The sequence below is a fragment of the Trachinotus anak genome, unplaced genomic scaffold (genome assembly GCF_046630095.1).
Source record: "Trachinotus anak isolate AG129_WGS33_773 ecotype Australia unplaced genomic scaffold, CSIRO_AGI_Tana_v1 ptg000026l, whole genome shotgun sequence".
NCBI classification, from domain to species: domain Eukaryota; kingdom Metazoa; phylum Chordata; class Actinopteri; order Carangiformes; family Carangidae; genus Trachinotus; species Trachinotus anak.
In genome coordinates, this window is record NW_027273877.1 from 12,583,024 (window position 1) to 12,595,670 (window position 12,647).

General features: G+C 43.9%; 1 protein-coding gene and 1 pseudogene across 2 annotated transcripts in view; both read left to right on the forward strand.

Annotated features, from left to right (window-relative positions):
* The window catches only part of LOC139609622 (protein NLRC3-like), a 248,792-nt gene that overhangs the window by 156,237 nt on the left and 79,908 nt on the right, over window positions 1-12,647 (forward strand). The window lies entirely within an intron of this gene.
* On the forward strand, window positions 798-2,527 carry LOC139609649 (ribonuclease inhibitor-like; annotated as a pseudogene).

Consider the following 12,647-nt stretch of genomic DNA (forward strand, 5'->3'; position numbering starts at 1 on the left):
TGAGCTCCAGGGGAGGTTGGCTGTAGGGGTTTTGTTGGCAGATCAGTCTGGTCCCTGTTACCTGAACTGAGCTGCTCTCACTTCTGTTCTCTTCAAGTCCACGTTGTGCTTCTCTGAACCTGTGCACTGTGAACTCAAAGCGCTCCAGGTGTCCTTCATGTCATATCTAGTTGATTGTGTGAGAACACAACAAAAGTTCAGACTTGATCTTGAAGAATGGAGCTTCTTCTAATCACATGAATAACACAAGTGGTCATGTGACTGTGGTTCAGGAGCAGTTACCAGAGCAGACTGACACTGACACTCAGAGAAACTCTGTTCATCAACTATCAGACCTAAACCGTGGACATTGTGCTGAGCTGAAGGGTTGTAGGACTGTGAGCACAGGTTTGATCTCTGCTCTGTGACCTTCATTAACCCCGTCCTCACTCAGTCTGCTCCTCACTGGGGGGTTGATGTGAAAATCAGATGAATTCTACTTCCTCATTCAGTGAAGATCAGCTGAATAAATCTGTGGTGTTTTCCAGCAGGAGGCTCTGAATGTTACCTGAAGGTGAACTGGTTGTTGCTGCAGGTCACAGAATCTGATGGCTCACAGAATGGGCTGTAACACCGGTGGTAGACTGAGGCCGAGCACTCGTCCTCCTCAAGTTCTCAACAGTGACACAAGTTCTTCTTTAAAGATGTGGACACAGAGAAATCTTTTCCCTCCTCCTGTAAATGTGACATTGTGCAGTTGTTTGGTGACTTTGGAACATTGAAGCTGCTCCACCATGTTTGTTCTGAACAGTGTGACTGAGTTCTCACTGTTTGTTCACGTCCTCAGTGTTTTGTTTCTGTGCTGATGTCTGTAGTGTCAGAGAGGGAACAGACTAAACAGACGTGAATCCTCTGATTCTCCTCTGATCACAGACTGAACTGAGGTCAGCAGCAGCTGATCAACCTGTGTTCACATCAACAGCTGTATGAATGTTGTGCTGACATTTGGATGATGTGTGTAGAAGGCTGACATGATGAAGATCCACAATAACAGAAGGACAAAGTCACTCTACTCATTTTAGACAAAGATCATTGATCAGGACAAATCTGATTGATTATCAATCATTGATCTACATCTTTGATTCTTTATACAGACTGTGGTTCTGCAGTATGTCAGAGATCAGCTGTTCTTCTCTGGGCTCAGCTCTGAAGTCCAACCCCTCCCATCTGAGAGAACTGGACCTGAGCTACAACCAGAACCTGCAGGATCCAGGAGTGAAGGGTCTGTGTGGTTTTCTGCAGAGTCCAGACTGTAGACTGGAGACTCTGAGGTCAGACTCCATGTTTTCTTTCTGTGCTGAGATGAATGTGATGTGAAAGTTGTGTTGACACTGAGCTGCAGACATGAGGCTGATATTATATTTATCCACACTGAGGATCTTCATGGTAAAGTGTGTTTTCTTCTTCTCTGCTTTTAGTCCAGTGACTGTTTCTCTTCAACTTTCACCTCATGTCTTTTTAAAACACCAACAGAAACACATTGAATCTGTCAGACAATAACTGATCTATAATCAATAGCTGATGGTCCCAACACTTTTATAAGGCTCTGTGATGTTCGTACTGACTCCAATATTCAAAGCCAAGTTGCCATAGCAACAGGTTGTTTCATCACTTTAAATCCTGTAGGTTTGACTGTGTTAAATATTTGAGCTCAGTCACCAGGTGTCTGTGTCTCTGCCGTTCCATCAACTAGTGAATTTAATATATATTTCTATACATTTGTTCTCATGTCTCCAAACTTCAGCCTGACATGTTTGTTGTCTTTGAAAACTTGAGGATCTTTAGTAGAATCTGCACAACATGAGTTTGTATAGATGGAGCCACAGGTGGAGCTGGCAGAGTTGAAGAGGTGGAGTCACTACGTCTTTATTGAAGCAGCAGCATGTTGTCATGAATATTAATGAGAGCTGTTTTTACTTTGTCTGTTTGACTCTTTGTGGTTTCAAGCAGGAACTTTGTCTCCCAAACTCACATCTTTGATTCTTTATTCAGATTGAGGAACTGCAGTTTGTCAGAGATCAGCTGTTCTTCTCTGGGCTCAGCTCTGAAGTCCAACCCCTCCCATCTGAGAGAACTGAACCTGAGTGTAAACTAGAACCTGCAGGATCCAGGAGTGAAGGGTCTGTGTGGTTTTCTGCAGAGTCCAGACTGTAGACTGGAGACTCTGAGGTCAGTTCACTGTTGTAGATCTTATATCTTGAATCCACAGCTAATGAAGCTTCACACACAAGTTGAATCCATTGACTGTGAATGAATGAATGACATTGTAAATAGTTGTTGTCTCATGTTTCCAGTTGTTCTTCTCTCAGACTGAGAATGATTCTTCAGTTTCAGCTCATTTCACTCACTTGTCATGAATAATGTCTGTTCACTTCAGTTCAACCTTCACAGCTCACACACTCGTATTTCTCTCAGTCAGAGGACTCATGTTTTCTAAATCCACTGTAGAAAATGTCCAGTGTTAGTCGTTCAAGTCAATTCATTTTTATCACAACAACATACACAAGATCCTCACAACTAATATTTGTCCAAAGAAAGTGAAGAAACAATCTTCTTTTTTTCAGTAGATTTCAGTGAAGTGTCAGGACTAATGTCTGTTTGATCAAACTGTGTGTGTGTTTTCATCTGTAACACAACACACACAACTGTTGTGTTGACAATGTTGTGTTGTACTGACATGATGAAGATCCACAATAACAGAAGGACAAAGTCACTCTACTCATTTTAGACAAAGATCATTGATCAGGACAAATCTGATTGATTATCAATCATTGATCTACATCTTTGATTCTTTATTCAGATTGGAGAACTGCAGGTTGTCAGAGATCAGCTGTTCTTCTCTGGTCTCAGCTCTGAAGTCCAACCCCTCCCATCTGAAAGAACTGGACCTGAGTCTCAACAACCTGCAGGATTCAGCCCTGAAGGATCTCCGTGGTCTCGTGGAGAGTCCAGACTGTAGACTGGAGACTCTGAGGTCAGTAGAGGGGCGGAGTCAGTCCATGCTGCTCTCAGCAGTATTGTACTAAACACAGTTAGTATCAGAGCAAAGATCCAGTGTTTCCTGTGAACCTCCAACCTCCTCAGTGAAGCTGTGAGAGGAGAACGGGGACAGGCTTCAGGATTGGACAGATAGACAGAGAGAGAGACAACAGTCAGCCAATCAGAGCAGCCAGAAGCTTGTTGTGATCATGTGTGAGAGTTGATGTGAAGACGACTGTTGTTGTTGTGTTGATGTGTACAGGAAATAAAGCTGATTCCAGCTGACAGCCTCACAGATGGACAGAGACAGTGTCCTCATTCATCAAACTGTCCAATCTGATCTGAGACTGTTTGTTCTCTGGTTTCAACACTAAACAGCTGATCAGTTTCATCTGTGTCACAGCTCTGAGATCAGTGTGATGGAGCCTGGCAGTCCCTGGCTCTTAGTGACAGCCTCCATGTTCAGTCAGGTGATGTTTCAGAAGCAGCTCACATGTTGATCAACACACAGAGACTCTGTGTTTAAAGTGACATCAGCTGACAGGTAACAGGAGAGAATCCATCACTGACCTGTTGCTGACTCAGCACTTTGTTTCCACTGTGGACTGAGTGAAATGTGCAGAGTGAACAGACTTGATGCTGAACGTCTCTGCAGGTCTGTGAGCTTCCAGCTCAGTGTGTTCACTCCAACACGTTAACATGAGAGCTGAGAGGAAGCAGCTGCTGCACATCTGGTCTGAACAGGACTGAAGTCCCTGCTGCATCACTGACTGATGAAGTGAGTCTCTGTAAACACTGATTCATCTCCTCTGCTTTCTTCTTCTCTACACAGATGGAGGTGGTGAGAGTGGAGAGGAGAGCTTGATCCAGCAGTGACTGACAGAGGAACCAGAAGAAGTGGAGATGACTCTCAGTGCTGCAGTCTGAACTGATCTGAGAACAGCTCCACTGTCACACACAGAGTCCAGTCCACCATCATCCCTGTGTGTTCCTCTGGATCTGACAGAGCATCATCAGTGTCTCTGGACTTAAAGCTCATCAAGTTCAGCTCTGAACAGTTTCCTTGTTGAGCTTCACAAAGAGGGAATTTCACAGTAAAATGACTTGAACTCTGAAGATGAGTTTGACTCAGACGTTGAAGCCTCATGTTCTTCAGCTGAACTTTACAAGATATTATTGTACAGGAGGAACATGTTTTTATCCTCCATCTTATTGATGTATTCAATAATACTTTATAGAAGATATATTAAATGATCATATTCATAATGTTGAATATGCTAAATATTTGTAAGCAGCCCCTGCGGTGAATAGAAACCAAAAAAAATTTTACTGTAGTAGAAGTTAAAATGTTTTAAGATAAAAGTAAAAAGTAAGTTGAAGTTAAAATCTACTCATTATGTTACTGTTACATTTTCATAGTATTGTATTTTATTGCACATTTACTGCTTCTCTTAAGCCTGTTGAGATATGAGGTTTTTAGCCATATCTCCCAGCCTTTTTATATGAGCATGTCTATATATCTTGATAAGTCAACAAGTATCATTGGTTTAATTCATCATTAATTAACAGTACTTTAAATCCTTCTGTGTGGTAAATCATGTTTTCATATTTACTTCCTGTTCTTTATAGCCTTATATTTGACTGGTGTTTAGTTCTGCTGTTTGTAGCAGAATAATAATTCAGTGTATGTGATGCCGATACTGAGTAAAGATTTTAACTACATCAGGATGGTCAGAGGCTTGGAAAAAAACATCGTCCAAGATGATCAAATGTTTTTGATCAGGAGGAAACAGGTTTTCATCATCAAAAGAATCTGGCAATCCTTCAACAAATGTAATCTTTTTATTCAACATTTGCAACTCACTGTACATAGGTTGAAAGGAAGTATAAATCCACACAATATTTTCAGGTACAATATTCATGACATGTACACAGTTTCAGTACCCCCCCCCCCCCCCAAAAAAATCAACTTTCTCCATTACATTCTGGTGTGACATTTTTAAAACAAAATAACACAAAATCAAACTAGGTAGGCCTATCCAAAAGGCAAAGTTTTATGAAACAACACAAAATCAAACTCAATATCCAAAAGGCAAAGTTGTGCTGTCAGCAAAGAGACGTCTTTTGTCATACACCACTTTAAACTTTTTCTGAAATGATGTTTTTCAAGACGAAGCTCTTTTTATCGCGACTAATGTTGTGCTGTGGGATATCACACTCATCAGAATCACGCAGGTAACCCTCCACCAGATCTCTGACCCTGTCAAAGTTTACCAACTCACAGCATTCCTGAGTCTGAGTGATGCCTTTGACGCACATTGCTACTTTTGTTTGGTATGCATAGCTCTTTGGACCCGTGGCTACAAATTCTTGAATGCTATCCCCATCCAGTTCATCTGTCAAGTCCCCTAGATAATTACCCATCTCTAAAGGCGTCTCACCCTTCTTTACCACATAGATTAAACTATTGGTGTCGATGTAAAGAACCCTCTTTCAACTTTTCTAAATAACTGTACAGTTTTAGATGTGCGTGTGCTGTGGTGAATGCCGCAACGAATATATTGTTCTGTTTACCCGGGGGGTTTAATGCATCGCTCTGTGTATCTCCCCCTAATTAAAATACTCTCCTGAAATACAGGAGAAAGCGTTTAACACAGCCCAGACCGTAAAACACCTTCTCTTCACCTTTCAATGTTTTTGCATACACTAGAAAGGGGATGTGTTTGTTGTTCTCGTTGACAAATGTTTCAAAGTCATAAAAAACCAAACCGAAGTGTTTGGTCTCACTGGCAACGGGTTGAATGTAACAAGTGATCGTCTGTTTCAGAACCAGACAGTAATGTTTCACTGCAGATTCTACATCTAGATGTGCTACAACAATGCTTGGCCTTGCCTGTGGTCATATTAACGTAGTAGCATAGTTTGCATTTTTTTTACTTGATCACAGAAACTAAAAGCCTGTTTGTTCACAGGACATGGTTTAGCCTCTTTGTGTCGAGCAAAACAGGAGAGTGAACGACACATCCTGTGACAAGCTGAGCATTTTATGGGTTTGAGCTCTTATGTAGAGCAGATGGGGTCGATGCAGACTTGACAGTAACCCTTACAGCTGTGCACATAGGGATTATTTAAACCCTTGTAACAATAATTACAAACTTTGCACCCATAAAGGCTTTGAGGTTTTTAAACCCGTAGTAATGATTTTGCAATAGGAATAAAAACAGAGGTTTGGAACGATCGGGGGAAGTCTGTTGCAAAATGTGAGAGGGGTTCGTTATGAGATGTTCTGTAAAACACTACAATTTTGCGCTTCAAGATCTCCTCAAATTTGGCTATGTCATTGAAAGTGACGGGTGTCCGATCATTTAAACCAGCCTGACGCTGCAACTTCCTACCCAGACTATCACACTGGCTATCTGTGAAATCCGGATGGATAACATGAGATAGGCTGACGGCGAAGCAGAGCTGATCCTTCCTGTCATCTACAAAATAGAGATGGGGTCTTTACTTTGAGAATTTCACAAAAGTTTTCTCCATCTTACATTTGGCACCACCCGTAGGGTTCCGCACTATGTGAACAATTAATTCTACACCTTCGTCAGCGGCTATGTTATTGTTTGACTGTACTATACGATCGAGCAAACCTTCAAAAGCTGGAAGAATATTTCTGCCCTGGTCGCTGTTGGTGAATGAAACATAATCACGCACATTTTCACCTACCACCTCCAACTGAACAACATCATTGCGACTAGCTCACAATTCTACCTCGTTGGCTTATTCCCTAATTACCCCTATCACATTTCGATAAAATGCGGCAATATCGGGTACATTGCCGGGTCGAGGAACTGTAAATGTGTGTCTCATGACTAGAGTGTTAAACCGATCATAAGAGGCTGTTTCTGTCTCTCTGCCCCCTCTATACCCCTCCTCCTTCTGCTCTTCAGCAGGAGTGTGTCTCTGCTCCAACCCTTCACCCCCCTGGTGAGGCTGCGGCTGAGACTCATTTTGTTCATTTTGAGGTTCATTTGATGAGCTGAGAGCTGATGTGTTTGTCTGATTTAGATTTTGGAGTATGTTTTCTATGTTGTGGAAGGCGTCTTCGTTGTTTTGATTTAATCTTTGGAATGTGTTTTCTAAGGTTTGGAAAGGATTTTGTGGTTCTGAAGGAGAGCTATTTTGCACATCAACATTGTTGGATATTGGGATAGAACGTCATTGATCTACAGCTATTTGCAAGTCAAGAGGGACTTGGTGGACAGAAGAGAGTGTTGGAATATGACGTAATTGCTCTACAGCTAACTCAATTTCAAGAGGGACTTGGGATGAGGGTGAACAAGCAAAAGACTCGGAATCAAATTCTCTATTCATCTTTTAAATTAAAAAATGTCATACAAATATACATACGTACTAAGATTACAACATTTTTTCACAAATGGCCGTGAAGGATGAAATGATAGAATGCATTACTTGGGTAACCATCTGGAGCGTTTCCAATTGCTGGTATCGGCCGCCTCTTTGGGTTCTTCCCGTTCCTCTTCTTCCCACTATCGGTCCTGGTGAATGATAGTATCCGCAAAGAGTATGCGGACAATCGTCGATCTGACACGTTGTATTTTACGCCGTCTGTGAGGTCTCGCCGGAGCCTTCTCAATGTCGGTTGTAGTGGTAACCCTCGCAGAAGAAGTGTGAGGCTTCTGTCCTCCGGGAGGAAATGAAAGAACAGGTGTCACAGGTGCTGTTTGTCGCCTGACAGGAGATGGGAGGTCTACCCGAGGTGGTGTCTGGGCCCTCAGGGGTGTTGAGACCATAGGCTGAGAGTCTGTTGGGCATAACAAATTTAATGGGTTAGCATCATTAACAATAAACTTTTTACTCTTTTAAAAAACATTTTAGTTAGACACAAAGTTTTAGTTTCAGATTCAGAATTTACTTTATTTACCCGAGACTGGAAAATTGAATGAACAAAAAATCCACACTAAGCAAAATGCATTTCAACCTGCTTCCAGTTAACAATGAAGCAGTCTGTGTTTACAAGTGTGCATGCACAATATATACACACACACGATATTTGAGCCCTGTCCCTTATGGGTAATCTTGCTCAACCAACATATTTCTGATTTGCACCCTGAGCGCTCTGTCATAGGACATAAGGACCTATGCGAACATGCTACATCATCGTCATCGCCTTGCGACCAAACGCAAGGAAGTTGTATTTTTATTTGAACGCTGAAGCGCGAAGAGTCAACTTCCTTCCACGTATATATTTAACAAAAGGGGTTTTTAAAAAAAAAAAAAAAAAAAAAAAAAAGTCAAGATTACCTGATATCTGTGCCCCGTCAGATCCTTGCGCCAGTGGTCCCTGCTGGATCTGCCTTTTATTTTTACGCAGACGGTTCGCTTTTGGTTGGTTGGTTAACCCAGGACGTACTGCTGAATCACTCTGCTGGTTCTTCCTTTTACTTTTTCCCCCGGGGTCGGACCAGCAAATCCCCCGCTAGGATCTCGTCGATACCCCTGTGGAAGACGGCTGGATTCCACGCCCCAGCTGGCACCGGAGCTATCGGAGTGTTGATGTGCTCTTCACCCGCTGGAGGGGTGGTGTTGGTCGGGGCAGGTGGAGGAGGTGGTGGTGCAGCCTCTGACGGGATCAACACCGAATCCTCTGCCGCTTGAATTTCTTGTAAAACCTGTGAAACTGCCGTCAAGGTCTCATACCTCGTTCAGACCGTCGGTAAAATCTGTAAGTATGTATGTATATTTTTCAGCTAAACCTCAGTATGTTTTGTTGAAACTGTTATTTTAACACAGAAACGGATGCAGTGTGAGTTAAATTTTAAAAAGACAAACCTTACCAAAATGTGATTGTGAAAAGTTGATTCCTTCCAAATCTGCGGCTGTGACTTTAAAAGATGGATAATTGATTTAAACCCCACACACACACACACACACACACACACACACACGTTTAGACAATGAATAGAATACATAAAAATACATTAAATATAGTAAATACTTACCAGAAAACTGCTGTGGTGGGTGGACATCTATGGAGACGGTAAATGCTAAATACACAGATCTTTCGTTTAATATTTTTAAATGTTATTTAAAAAAAAAAAAAAAAAAAAAAAAAAAAAAGGAAACGTGTGTAGAAACGCAAAGTCTTCTTACCGCGAGCCATTGTGCTGAGTTTTGAGTCGTACGTCTTGGGGCCTGCTCCGTCATACAACCGCTCAGGATGATGGTGTATTTATACCCGTATTTCTTATCTTGAACACAATTACCCTGTGTCTTTTGTTTAGTTTTCCAACCAAAACAAAATTGGATTCATATGGAAAGCTATCACCCTAAGGTTGGGTCAGGTCAAGTTTATAAGAAACAGAAAATTAGGTGCATATGGGTGTGAGATGACTTCTTAAAGTGACTTTGACCATGACCTTGAGAAACTCTTTGTATGTGAGGGTTGAATGAATTGTGGTGAGTAGGGCTCTCCTCCTGAAAATACACTGACTCTATAGTTCTGTGACAAAGTCTAGACTCTAAGAAACTTATGTGCAAGCATGGGGGGGAAAAAAAGGGGGTCAAAGGTCAACCCCTCCCCCTATACAAATTAGGTCAAAGGTGAGACCTGTCAAAAGTTTGATGAGAAGTGGATACTTCCTCTCTCTATCGGCCATGGCTTCCAGGTGCTTCGTAGCACCTTCAAACGCATGGCGCATTCTGGTCTGATGTTCCACAATCCAGTTGTGGGTGCTGCCAGCTGTTGGCTCCTGTACTCTGCCCAGAAAGAAATCGACAGGTAATTGTGGGTCTTGGCCAAACATAAGAAAGAATGGTGACTCACCAGTGGACGGATGCGCTGTGGTGTTGTATGAGAAAGTCACATGACCAATCTCTCTTCTTAGTGACAGGCAGGGTGCGAAGGAGGTTGTGCAAGGTGCGATTGAACCTCACATTGGCCGTTACCAGCTGGATGATAGGAGGTGGTGTGGCTTCTCTCAATCCCATACATACTGCAAAGCTGTTGGATGAGGTTGCTCTCAAAATGTCTGCCTTGGTCAGAGTGGATACAGCATGGCACTCCAAACTTGCAGAACCATTCATTAACAAGCACCTCAGCTACTGTAGAAGCCCTTTGGTCATGGGTTGGGACTGCCTGAGTGTACTTGGAAAAGACATCTGTCAGGACCAAGGACATTCTCCATCCCATTTTTCGCAGGTTCAAGTACAGTAAAGTCAACAGCCACTATTTGATTTGGACGAGAGGCCAGCAAATGACCCATGTAAGCAGGGGCAGCAGGTTGTGTGTTTTTAAGCTAACTGGCAACGTTCACACTCCAAACACCACTGCTCGATGTCACGGTGCATTCCAGGCCAGTAGCGTCGCTGATGGACCAGATCAGTTATCTGTTTGACCCCTTGATGTCCATGTTCATCATGCAGCTGACTCAAGACCTGGCTCTTAAGGGACCGAGGGAGCACCAGCTGGAGAACCTCTCCCCTCTCAGGGTCGCAAACTTGGCGAAAGAGCACGCCATCTTGGTCCTGTATCCTGTCCCACTGTTTGGCCAACAGTGTTTCTTTAGAGACCTGGCACTGTTCTGCTGCATCAGGTCTCTTCTGTCGGGTCCAGAATTTCAGAAATTCCTTGATGGCGGGGTCAGCTTACTGTAAAACATGTAGGTCAGAGTGAGTGTGAGAAGGAAAAGCTGATATTGTGGCCTGGGTACCTTGGACAACCGGAGTGGTCCTGATAGCCTGCTGCAATGGTGCTGGAATGGGAAGGCCAGAGGCTACATAGTAAGTCATGCTTGTGCTGGCTGGACGCTGCCAGGAGAGGGCATCTGCATTGTGATTACTTGGGCCAGACCTGTACTTGATGGTGAAGTCAAATGTAGCGAGTTGCGCAGCCCAGCGCTGTTCTGTAGCTCCCAACTTGGCTGTGGAGATATGACTGAGGGGGTTATTGTCTGTATACACCACACATTTCTGTCCTAGCAGGTACTCTGATTTTTTCAGTGAGGGCCCATTTAAGCGCCAGAAACTCCAATTTCATAGAGCCATATTTCCCATTACGCTCTGTAGGCCTGAGGCCACAGCTGGCATGAGCTACTGGTCTGACCTTGCTGTCCTGTTCTTGAGAGAGCACTGCACCCAATCCCTGGTAGCTGGCATTGACCTCAAGGATGAAGGGTAGAGCAAAGTTGGCATAGGCCAAGACAGGGGCAGACACCAACCTGCTTTTAAGGCTCTCAAAGCTCAACTCACACTCCTGTCCATAAGGCAGGTAGGCCCCTTGTTGCAGGTTTCCGGGATTTGGTGCCAGTCAGTTCAGCTACTAGGCGGTGGAGAGGAGCAGCCAGCTTTGCAAACCCCTCAATGAACTGTCTGTAGTAGCTTGCAAATCCTAGAAAGGAATGCAACTCTGACACAGTTAGGTCGCTGCCACTTTGAAACCACTTGCCAGGGTCTGTGGACACCCCCGCCCTGGATATAATGTGGCCCAAGTAGCTTACCTCTGGCTTGAAGAAAGAGCACTTTTCCAACTGTGCCTTGAGGCCCTCTTGCTCTAGGCAGCCCAGCACAGCATCCAGCCATTCGATATGCTCTGTCACAGTGGAGGAAAAGACAACCTCATCCAAGTACAACAACCATGACTGACCATGCTGGTCTCCGAAGATTCTCTCCATTAATCTCTGGAAAGTACTTGGAGCATTGCACAACCCGAAAGGCATCCTGTTCCACTCAAACAGCCCAAAGGGAGTGCAGAATGCAGTCTTCATTTTGTCCTTTTCTGTAACTGGTACCTGGTTGTAGCCTGCAGCAAGGTCCAAAGTTGAAAACCAGTGAGCCCCGGACAAGGCGTCAAGGGACTCTTCAATGTGGGGCAAGTGAAAAGCATCCTTGCGGGTCTTACTGTTCAAGAGCCGGTAGTTGACACACAAATGAGGGCTGCCATCGTTCTTCTTTACCAGCACAATGGGACAGGCAAATGGGCTACTACTTTCCCTGATGATCTGTGCCTTAAGGAGCTGATGGATGTGGGCCTTGACTGCCTCGTATTCTGAAGGAGGGATGCGCCTATACCTTTGACGTACAGGTGCCTCTTCCACTAAAGGGATATCGTGAGAAATGAGGTTAGTGCAACCTACGTCTCCCTCATGATCAGAAAAGACACCACTGTACTTGTGCAGCAATGACCTGACCTGACACTGTCCCTGCTCTGTAAGGGCTGTTAAGTCAACAGCAGCAACCTTGTCCTGTACTGAACTGTTCACAGTCTGGGATGAAACTGTGGCTGCCACTTCCTCAAAACCTGTGGGAGAGCTCACCTGGTGGGCATGAGTCAATGTGCCCAAAACAGTGCGTGGGTACAATAAAACATCCTGGGTCCCCACGTTGACAATGGGGGATGTACACAGTACCATTAGTTGCCATTAGTGCTGGAGAGGCTAAGAGGCCTGCGGGCAAGCCTCGGCTAAGGGGTTCAAACAAGGTGTCCTTTTCCAGGAAGTGTTTGGAGTAAGTGGCTGCCACAATTTTCATGGTACCCCCTGGAACTCTACATACCCTCCCACCCTTCACTTTGACCTGACCTGACAGGAGGTTCCTTAGCTTGGTGACACTGCTGG